This window comes from Micrasema longulum, unplaced genomic scaffold (genome assembly GCF_059751315.1).
Source record: "Micrasema longulum isolate JH-2025_06_02 unplaced genomic scaffold, ASM5975131v1 h1tg001002l, whole genome shotgun sequence".
NCBI lineage: Eukaryota > Metazoa > Arthropoda > Insecta > Trichoptera > Brachycentridae > Micrasema > Micrasema longulum.
In genome coordinates, this window is record NW_028278190.1 from 4,987 (window position 1) to 16,754 (window position 11,768).

The following is an 11,768-nucleotide window of genomic DNA, read 5'->3' on the forward strand; positions in this document are numbered from 1 at the left end:
AGTTTCAGCAGATAACCGCCAAGCTTTAGAAAAAAGGCATTTCAACATTTTTTTTAAAATTCATCGTTCCAAGTTACAAAACGCTGTTTATAAATTTGACGGCCTCGTGGTGTAACGGTCAGCGCGTTTGCCCACCGTGCCAGAGGTCTCGGGTTCGATTTCCGACATGATTGTGAAATATTTTTTCAAAAACGTGTTTTTACGCTAGAATATTTCATAGTATCTGGACTGGTACCTGAAACGTAGATCATTTTACATTCATGTAACAAAAATGAACGGTGCGGAAAGGGAATATTAATTTTCAATTTGATTAAACAACAAACGTTTAAGGGACGATTTCGACATAAGTACCTACTGCCCATGGTATTGCTGTAAACTGTAACTAACACTTCCTGATTGATAATCTTATAATTGTTTTTGCTCGTATGGGCGACTCTATAAGCGGGTGATGTAACTCTGAGGTACATGTAGAACATTTTTAAGTATTTCATATGGAACTCTAAATGCTCACACGGCTCATAGCTATTGGTTAGTTTGAGGGACAAAGCAAAAGTCAACAGATTGTAAACTGAAGATATAAATATGAATGATCAAACATAGGCTTAATTGTGAATCATAAACAGTGTGTGAAGCAATCGCTGAAATACATATATTTTTTTCAATAAAATTTAAATATTTGCGTTTTTATGATTTATTAATATTTAAAACAGATACAAAAATTTTGGGGGTCATTTTCAATGACTTTAAAAAAATCACTATATAATTACTCTCCATCTTAGCTGTGATTATGATAGGGGATAGAACTCCACATCATGGAATTGCACACAGTCCTCACTTCATTTTAATGCAAACATAATTTCATGCATGAACGCCAATTTTCCCAATGCCCATCTTCAAGTATTTGTTGGATTTGGCTACGCCATATCCTTCTCAGTTTTCCCCGTTTTCTGCATCCATCAACATTTCCATCGTTAATCTGCAGCACAGATTTCTTGATTTTGCCCATAATGCCTGTCTCAGCCTCACATAATTCACGAATCTCGACATTTGTACATCTATCATATATATATGATGTAATAACTTATATTTACACATAAGTTATTAATTTAAAAGTACTTGGTACACTTTCACTTTTTTATTTGACCAATTAGCGCCTTTACCCTCTAATGAACATCTTCAGACTGGTGAATATTTTACAGTGTAAGGATAATTTATATTAAACTTAATATTATTTTAAGTGTTGGTACATTTAAAAATAAGTTGAAAAAGATACAATACGCAATATATCAATCGAACAGAGTGAAACAAATTATTGAAACGTGTGATGGCGGTGAACTTTAAAAGAACATTCTATTATATGAAAAACATTTATTGTTTTATTACAATGTGCAGGGTTCAACTAAGGGAGCTAATAAGGGTGAGTTTTTGAATTCCATCTCCTGATTTATTAAAATTCTATCGCTTTTAGTTAATTTTATTTCCGTCTAATTCTAATGTAAATTGAATAGATTTATCCAAAGAGTTTATTTGATTGAAAAAGAGATCTAAAACGCGTATGATTTTTTTTAAATTATAAAAATGTCGTCCATATATCTATAATTACACAAGACATGTTTAAATAAACTAAGTTTCACAATTTTTTTTTCTAAAACGTCCATGTAAAAGTCCGCTAAAATTGTTTTGTGTGTTTTATATAGTTTAACTACAGACTCGCCTGAGAGATCGCATTTTGACAGCATTCGGCAGACTTTAATTTTTTTTTCCAATTGCATACTTCACTCATACATAAGGGATGGCACCAAACTTTTATTAGTCAAGATTTATTTCAGTGCACCGTTTACCCTGTTCCCAGCGCTCTCCTCCTTTCAATATATTTCTCAGTCTTGGGTTCACTAGAACGTACTTTCCATTTACACGGACCCCTTTACTTGTTTGAGTATAACCCCATTCGCAGTGATTTAACAAGTAGCCAATAGGCCTCTATCTAGACATCTATCTCCATTTTGTTAACAATTATGTTGAAACCATAGAATAAGGAGTAGTCCAGAAAACGCAAACGCACATCAAACAGAAGGCGACTAAACTACTCATAAATGGGTAGGTTTATCTTTTGACCCATTAGTTTTTTTGTAGACGTTTCTCAGTACGCAATTCCTGATTTGAATTCAACTTTGCCGTGTTGTGTCCTTTTAAAGTGTAGAAATACTGCTAGGATCTTAAAGATACAGGATGGTATCACATTTCATGTGAAATTAACAAACGAATGTTTATGTAGCAATTACTTAAAAATTGAATTATTTTTCCATCTGTCAGATTGTCGAAGAAACAAAATGGAAATTTCGTTAATGTTGCCAGGGTAGTAAAAATTTTGCTCATCTTATGAAAAACTAATGAATATTAAACCTCGGATTAAACAACGCCGTAGGGGACATTTTAACGACATTATCTTTATAACATCAAATATTATTTAACATGATATAAAAATATCAGTTTTAATTAAAATAAAATTTGTTTTGTATTTTAAGTTCAAAGTTCATAAATTCAATTACTCTTATTAAATGACCCTTCACTTATCTTCCCTGTTGTGTCAATCAATATTTCCACGTGCACAATAAAATTTTAGAAAATTAACATATTACTTTTTTTCAACCTTACATTTGTGTTATGATTATTTTTTTTCCCATCAAGCAACATTACGCGGCGACATCACGAAGGCGCGCGACAAAAGTAGGGCATAGTGGGGGGATTATCGGAAACAGTCCGTTGTATTCAAATATGATTCTACGTTCCTTCTGGACTGTTCTTAGTTCTATGGTTGAAACAATGCTTTATTTACTTAGTATTTTATTGTTTACTTCTTGGCATGAACACTTGGCAAATTTACCATATACTATGATCTATGTTTTTGTTAATTTATTCATATCATTTTAACTTGCTAGAATTCCACTCGTCCATGCGCTTTGTAGCCGCACGGCAATTGGTAATCTAGCTTCCATATGTAAATGTTATCAACTATAAAATACCTCAATTTTGTAAATGAGGTCTAGAATTCCAACTGTCCATGCACTTAGTAGTTGCAAGACATGTTGTTATCTTACTTCATTTTATTATTATTATCAATTTATTTATTTTTTAAATTTCATCAATACAATAAATTTCTTTGTCAATTAAAAAAAATGTGTATATGGGAACTAGGGTTTTTACCTTCCATGCGCTCTGTAGCTGCAAGACGTGCTGTAAGCAAGCTCCTATCCGTTATTACTTAAATTGATTCGAAACGAGAAACTAGAATCCCAACCGTCCATGCGCTCTATGGCTGCACAAGACGTGCTGGGGTATTTATTTACCGTACAGCGCCCTTGAGGTGATTTTCACGAAACTGGCGCTATGTAAACTATCCAACTATATATATTTAGCCTTACCTTTCAGCAATGCACAGATTTTGATATTTGTGCAAAAATCGTGCATAGTTTTACCACACGTCACCTGAAAGATCGCATTTCAGCAGCATTTAGCTTACGTTCATCCTTATTTTACCAATTTCACACTTCGCTTTTATACATACATAATACTTGGCACCAGAACTCTGTTTAAAACTGCTTATTTTACTGACTTAGTAAATAATAAATGTATATTTTGTATTCAGACATCAACATCCCTTCACTTATTAGAATGCTTCTCATGCGTATGTTCGTGAAATTCGTTTCACGATCTTAATTATTTATTTCTCCTACTGAATTGTTTGTTCGAGGATCAACACATAAAAACGGCTTAGAGTCAAAGACATGCCTGAAGTCTGCTCCAGCCAGAATTGACAAAGGAAGGCTGGGTGATTTATTTGTCTAACCTACATCTAGCAATGAGGTATCGGTACACGAAAGGGAAAAAAGAACAAAGGATTTTGTCCTGAAGAAAAACATTATTTTTCGGAGGGGCCCTCTAAACCAGTTTTACTATGAAGGCCAGAGCATTTGGCGATTAAGAACCGTTTTACTTTGTCCATTGTTATTATCTCCATAGACAAAACTATTATTTTCTCCGGCAACGACGTTTTTTCAAGTCAACATACAACTGAGTCGTTGAGTTGGAAAACCCGCTCGGGAGGCTTTTTTTCTTAAGAAAAAATCACAAAAAGCAATCATTTTACGATATACACATATCATACCATAAACGTATGAGTCGGAATTTTACAAATTTCAGAATACTTATTTTGATATTTTAACACAACGGAGCAGAATTTGTATTAGAGCGAAGTATGGAATTGGAAAAATAATGATAAAAGTAGGTTTAATATATTTATTTATTTATTATGGAAATCATAAAGTATTTTTTTCTTTTTTTTAATGCTATCGGAATGCGATCTATCGGGTGAATTTGTGGTAAAACAGTATATGATAGGTGTTTCGGCCATCGCCGCCCATATATCGAATAGAGGCCAAATGCGCCCTACAGCGCAGCGACGCGCGCCGCGTATTAATATTATTATCAAACCTGGCGGCCCTTAAGCGATTTTAAACATTACATTAAATAATACAATTTCAATCTAAAATGGTTTTATTTGTCTCTCCTGTTTAAGCGAAATAAATTAAAAATCATAAATATGCCGGCCATATATATATATAACTAGCGTGCACTATCGCTTACAACTGGCAAAAACCGACTGACTGAACGAATTTCATCCTTTGTTTTTGTTTTTATCACACATACGCCTACCGCATAACAGCGTCTCTTTTTTCTCTTTCATGAGTTATATTTTCGTTCTTTTTCATAAGAACAGCATATAAACAGTAAAACAGATTTATTGTGGTATTGGCATGGCTTTCATTTGTATAATTATTAGTCGCATAGTAAGGATATTTTTTTTTTTTTAAATTCAGCATATTTATACAAATACCTACCAAATCCAATGTAAAAATGTCGATTTGAAGATTACAAAAAATACGACTTAATCAATGAAATAAATAAAAGAGAAATATCAAGTCTTGTATCGTATGTAGACTCGTGTAGTCACACAAGATTTATTATCATCAGCAAATAGATAAAATTCGGTATCAATAAAACATTAAAAAATACAATTTATAAAAACAAGAAGAATGCATTTTCGATTTATATTTTTTGCGCCACAAGTCTATAAAAAACGCATTTTAATTATTGTGAGGTCGTCAGGAATTGAAATCCTTCGAGATATGTGGCAAGCATCTTACCCATTACACAACGAAAGTCGCTGGTTTTTAAGGAGAGCACGCTGAAAAAAGATGTTTTTTCTTTACATAATAATTATAATATGTTGTTTCGACAAATTAGTACCATTTGTTTTGTTGACAGGGCTAAACAACTTAACAACTCCACACCGGGTGGGTTCAAAGTTTAGTCTGACGATTTCACAAAACGTGCCCTGAAACTCAACACATCACCAAATAATGTATAATACATCGCCAAGTATACGTTGCCATCTCCAAATACAATACATACATACATACACCACCTAACGGATATGTAAATATACGCATATGTCACGGTCTCGAGTTCGTTGTTTACCATATTATTTTATCGAAGAGTTGTTTACGATGGCGATGGCGTGCTCTGAAGATGGAGTAGGTACGGTCACGTCACAGACCGACATGCCATGACACAGAGAGTAATTGAGATGTTTTTCGAGAGAAGGTCACAGCAAGACCAATGTAATAAATATTCAAGTAGTCTATTAATCATCATCATTCCACGTCCGCTCCCTAGTGGTGATATGTTGTCCGAAAAGAGCCTCCAGGTATCTCTGTTTGCAGCCAGATCCTGTGTTTCCTCTCAACTCAAGTTGCCACATGTAGTTCGGACATAAAATTCCGACGAACAATCAGCAGCGGATTTCCGGGACGTCAAGAACCTGATAGTCTATTAAAGACATCCTAAATATATTTTGTAATAAGGGTGTTTGAAAACATGGTCTAACGACATAGGGGGTAAAAATTGGCTGCAAGCAGCAACCAACCCACAGAAATGGAAGGATATGGAAGAGACCTATATCCGGCAGTGTAGGACAGAAAGCTGAAGAAGAGGAAGAAGTGTTTGGAGTTCCATTTTTGTTTGGTTTTTTTTAGCAATCGGATGTACAAATTTACTGTCTTCTCGCTAATATGACGTAACATGACATGACATGACATGACATGTGTTTTGGAAGCTAACTGCCTACTGGTTCCAAAATACCTATCGGGCCTTTATATTTGGGAAAATACATTTCAAAGAAAATCTATTCTTAGGTCAGCATTTGATTCAGGCAGAGGAAAACACGTCAAAATCCGGCGCTCCCCAAACACTGAATTAGGAGATCGTGCTTTTGCCGTTGCCGGCCCCTCTGCCAGGAACCGATTGCCTTCAAACTTACGAATCATCGACAGTCCCAGTCAGTTCAGATCCCAACTAAAATCTCACTTTTTTAGGTTATCATACCCTCAATTTTAAATCAGAAAATACATGAAATGACATGATGGGACTTTAACTTAGTTAGAATTTCAACTTAAGTATACAATTTTAAAGCGCCTTTAAGGTGATCTTCACAAAAATAGCGCTATATAAATCAGCCAAATATTATTATACTCGCTTTTATAGAGTTTACTGTCCCGCGGAAAATTTTTCAATAAAAAAATGTTTTGTTTTATAAATGTACTTTTATTAATTAAAAAGACACTCAATGAGAATCCAGTAACATTTTTACAAAAAAGAGTTTTTTAAATGTGTATTTATATAAAAATTAATAATGTGAGAGTAAGTCTGATGCGTTGATATCAAAATTTCAATATTTGGCATCAATTTAATTAGGTTTAACCTTAAACCTTCTCGGCAAGTGGTTTCCAATCTGTGAAAAACACATAAAAGATTATCTTTTACTATTTTGTCATGTTCGTATTTACAAAATGCGTTTTTGGCATCCTGTGAATGTGTTAAAGCACCATGTTAGGTGTCTATTAGCATAGTGGGAATTAGTAATTTGAATTGGGTTTTGGTCCCGTGGCTAGTGTTGCGGACTCACCAATCATAGGTCTGAGGTTCGAACCCCACTCTATCCCAACTTGATTCCCATTTTCTAATAGTGAGCTATTTACAACTCCTTGAAAATGGCCCCGAAAATCAAAATATAAAAGTGTACGCTTGAATCATTCCAAATCTGTCATGTTTTACTGTTTTCGTTCGTCTATTAGACAAATCTGAGGGATTATTTCGATAGTCAGTTTCCGAACGTCTAATCTGTGTTCAAGCGGAAAAAGAATACAGTTCTCTATGTGAAATAGATCCAAAATCCTTGCCGAGTGTTTTAGACTCGATGGCTACTCTTGAAAAGAGTAAAAATCTTGAAAAAAAAATCGGATCATCGTTTGTCGAATTAAAAAAATAAATATTTGCTCTCAACTGGAAATTAAAAACCTTTGTGTCATCTATTTCTCATAACACGGTTATAGATTAGCTAACGCTCCTCACATCAAATTATTCTATCACTAAATTTCCCGCGGGAAAAAGTATATATACATAGGTAAATAATGAAGATCTATACTAGCTTTTACCAATACATCTATACAATTATATTTACTACACGGTGGATCTTAACTCTAGCATTCAAACTATTTTCAAAAAAGTATTCATATTTATGGCGCTACTGAGAGACAAGAGGATGGTTATTCGATCAGAAGTTTTTATGTGAGTGAAAACAATTTATGACTTTTATGTACTTCAGATGTTCATTTTACTATTTTTGAATTATAATTATTAGATGTTCTTGTGTCTTTTCTATAATCTCATTCTTTATGGTTTTAATTAGCAATTGACTAAATATTTTTCTCGTAAAGTTTGTGACTTCAAAAATAGTCTATCGCGTCATAGTTATTTATTTATTTAACATTTTATATACATAAACAATATTTATACACATAAGGGCGGGCATATTGCCTTAAGGCAATTTCTTCCTACCTACCCAAACCGTTTAGTTTGAGAAAATTACAAATACATGGACATATTGAATCTTACAGTTTTATACAAAAATTTTAAAAAAAGGTTAACAAAATAAAAAAAATAAAACTATACTATGAAGAGAAGAGAGAGGATTTCATAGATGTACTAAGACTCATGATATAATATCAAAAACTTCAATGAAAAATCAGACAAGTTGCGGCGTATAAACTTAATATTAACCACCCAAGTAAATATGTAAGGAATGTGCAGTTTAGAATATGAATATCAAATCAGAGAAAATAAAAATAGATTTTTGGAGTGAAAAAGGGCTTAAAAAAATATTTTTGCTAAGTGAAACATATATATGTAACTGAAAAAATAACGAATAGTAAAAAAATGTTTCTCGGATAACACGACTGTCCAATGTGATTTGTCAAATTGGTGACAGGAGACAAAATGATCGTGATCCAAAGTTATATTTCTTTCAAGTTAATTTCAAATGAGGTTCTGCAAGTAACAAAACTCACGATGCTCATTATACAAGTTAAGAATGAATTTATAACAGGAAAATTTGCAGTGGTGAGTTATTTTCCAAATAAAGACCTTTAATTTTTATCTGATATCTTCGAAGATTGATATAAAAGAACATGCAAAAAAGAGGCAAAAACAAAATTACATCAAACAAAAAATAAGTACGAGTCATCACAAAAAAAATAGAAAAATGAAACATCTATATTCGAAGTAAATGATAGATAATATCGTTTAGTGATGAAAGTAATCGACAATATCATCCTACTAAAAAAATAATATTTGAGAAAATTAACCAATATTACAACGCTTGCGTGAACTTCAGAAGCAGTGAGATGACGCATACAAAGTTGCTTAAAGAATTCAATCAAATGGAGGATGGAAAATACGAAAAAAAAAATAGAAAACATAACGCGTCTGAATTTAATAACTCATAATATAGTAACTGAATTTATTTTTGTACAGTATAATGTAAATTATAACAAGTTGTGTAAGTTTTTATTGCAACTATCTTAATAAACACATTTCATTACATTGTAATAACCTATTTGCTTTTTAAAAAAGATCACCTACGACCAGACATAAAAACAGGATTAGAAAGTCATGTAAATAATAATATTTATACTTATAATATTTGAAATCAAACACTGATTTGAGTCTACTGAACACTTTATTTTATTTTTACAACTTTAAAATTATATAAATTTCTTCATAACATTTCAATCATGTTTCATAATCAAAATGAACAGCAACCTATTATAATATTCTTATTATTTTTTCGACAGCATTTATCCAAAGTTATAAAACTGTAAAGCTTCATTAATTATCTCATAATACATACATGTATGTCAATAAATACTTACTTTGTTATATTTTTTCCGAAATTCAAATATTAATACCTAAATTCCCAGTTAAAAACTTAGCCTTGCCCTTAACCATTGGTTTTTCCCTCAATTACGATTAATGTGCATGCTATAGTTCATTAGAATATTTTATATTTTCTACTTAAGTCCCTTGAATTATATAACTGTATAAGGACATTCAATCCATATAATCTTCACATTCGTTTGAAAATGCCCTAACAAGGCGAAACAATTGTCACGAAAGTTTTGTTTTTATATTATTTATATTTGTAAAAATAAAATAAAGTGTTCAGTATACTCAAATCAGTGTTTGATTTCTAATATTATAAGTTAAAATATGGAGTTACAAAATAAACACCAAATCAATCAATAATAATATTTCTGTTATGTTTTCTTGTGAACCTATATTGTATAACTGAACAACATAAAAAATTTACAGTGAGTTTTAGTTTGGCGTGTTAGTTTATTCTTTGATTTTAGTCCCCGGTTTATTAGTCTCGACTGTCTTTGTCTCGTTTTAGAATATTGTACGTCATAATGTTCTGATATTCTGGTATTGTTTCCGTGTCTGTTACTGTACATTTTTCAATTTTTAGTTCTTTGTCGACAATTACATCAGTGGCTGATTCATGAAAAAACTTTAATGATTTATTTATTTATTCGTTCATTCAAAATTACAAAATTAAATATTTATGAACTTATTAAGGCTTTTTAGGCTATGTCCGTGTCAAGCCACAATTAATACTAATTAAAATACATAGTAAAATTAATTAGATTAAGTTATAATGTCATAGAATCACAATCTAGAAAAAAAGGTAAATGTAATAAATAATCAAATTCTAAAGAATACGATGCAAAAAAGATAATCAGAAATAATTTTTAAAATATAAATTATACAAATTAAGAATCACACATAATCAAATATACAAAATAGTGGTATCATTAAAATCAACAAAATAATAGTAAAATATAGTAGTATTTTTTTTTTTTTTAAATACCAAATAAGAGCATCATTTAAATCAACAGAAAAAGAATATATACATATAAAAAAGCATAATTGAAATGATAATTGAGTTATGTTTTCTAGAAATTCACTCAATTATAGTTAGAAATATAAGAAATAGGAGCAATAAATCATATTTATTGTGTATGCAGATAATTGGTAGAATTCCATGTTTGAAAATGTCCTAACAAGACGAAACGCGTCACAATATACCCTTTGTATATTTTATAAAAAATAAAGTAGAATTACAATCCGATAAACTTGTTTTATTTTGGATACATTACCAAAATAAATCATATGCCAAATAATAGTACGTACTAAATTAAATTATACAAAAATACATAATAAGAAAAACAGAAAAAATATCAATATATATAAAAAGCAAATAAAAGTAAAAGAGTATGGAAGGAAAGCAGATTTGTAAATTTTTGCTAATTTTGAACTTTAAAAAAATTGACAACCTCGTCTCTATCGATGTGTAGCAACCAATTGCAAACATTTTTCTTAAATACATTGGCACTTGTGGAGTTTTTTATGGCTGCCGGAAGTTGATTAAAAAATTTCGGAGCCTGGAATGTAAAGGTTTTTTTTAGCTAGCTTCAAGTGAGTGGTTGGGCCAAGGTAATTAATCCTTCCCGCTGATCGGGTCTGTATATTTTGCTGTGTCCTGACTTTATCTACAGATTTCCTGAACTTCACAAGTGCCTCCTTGACAAAAAGCTGTCGCACATCTACTTGATTATACTTGAAAAAGTTGGATTACGTTCAACTTGAAAGTTCAGTGGTTTAATATTTATATGTAAATAAATTATTGGTCTATCAAACTTAGCCAAAAAATTAAAATTATTATGCACGTATTATAGTCGCTCTGATTTTTAAAAGTTTTTTCAGAATCGATAATGATACTATTTTGCTAATTAAAGTATTGATATAAATTAGGATTTACGCATTTTTTTGGACCGTGTATAACTGTGTTGATAAGTTAAAAGGAGTTAAGTCAACGAATATACTATAATATATTCGTTGACTTAACTCTCTTTACCTTATCAACACAGTTATAATGCTGTATGGAAATTTATTATTCCTGGGACGTACGCGCGATACGCGACACAGATAATATTGATAGGTTAGACATACATTATTTTATATATTGGAACATTTTCACAGAACGCTGTATGCTTTAAAGTCAAACAAGTTCAATGCAAAAATTTCGTTTGATTTTTAGATTAGAAATGTCGAACGAAATCACTATCACGAAATCGATTAATGCAACACAAATTTTAATAACTATAATATCATTAACCTTATAAAAAATGTCATGAGTCTTATTTTTTTGAATTCCATAATAAATATTAAAAAAAAGCTTGTTGATTTTTTCCCACATTTTTTTTTTCTTAATTCTTGATTAAAAAATTTAAGAAGAAAAAAAAGAGAAT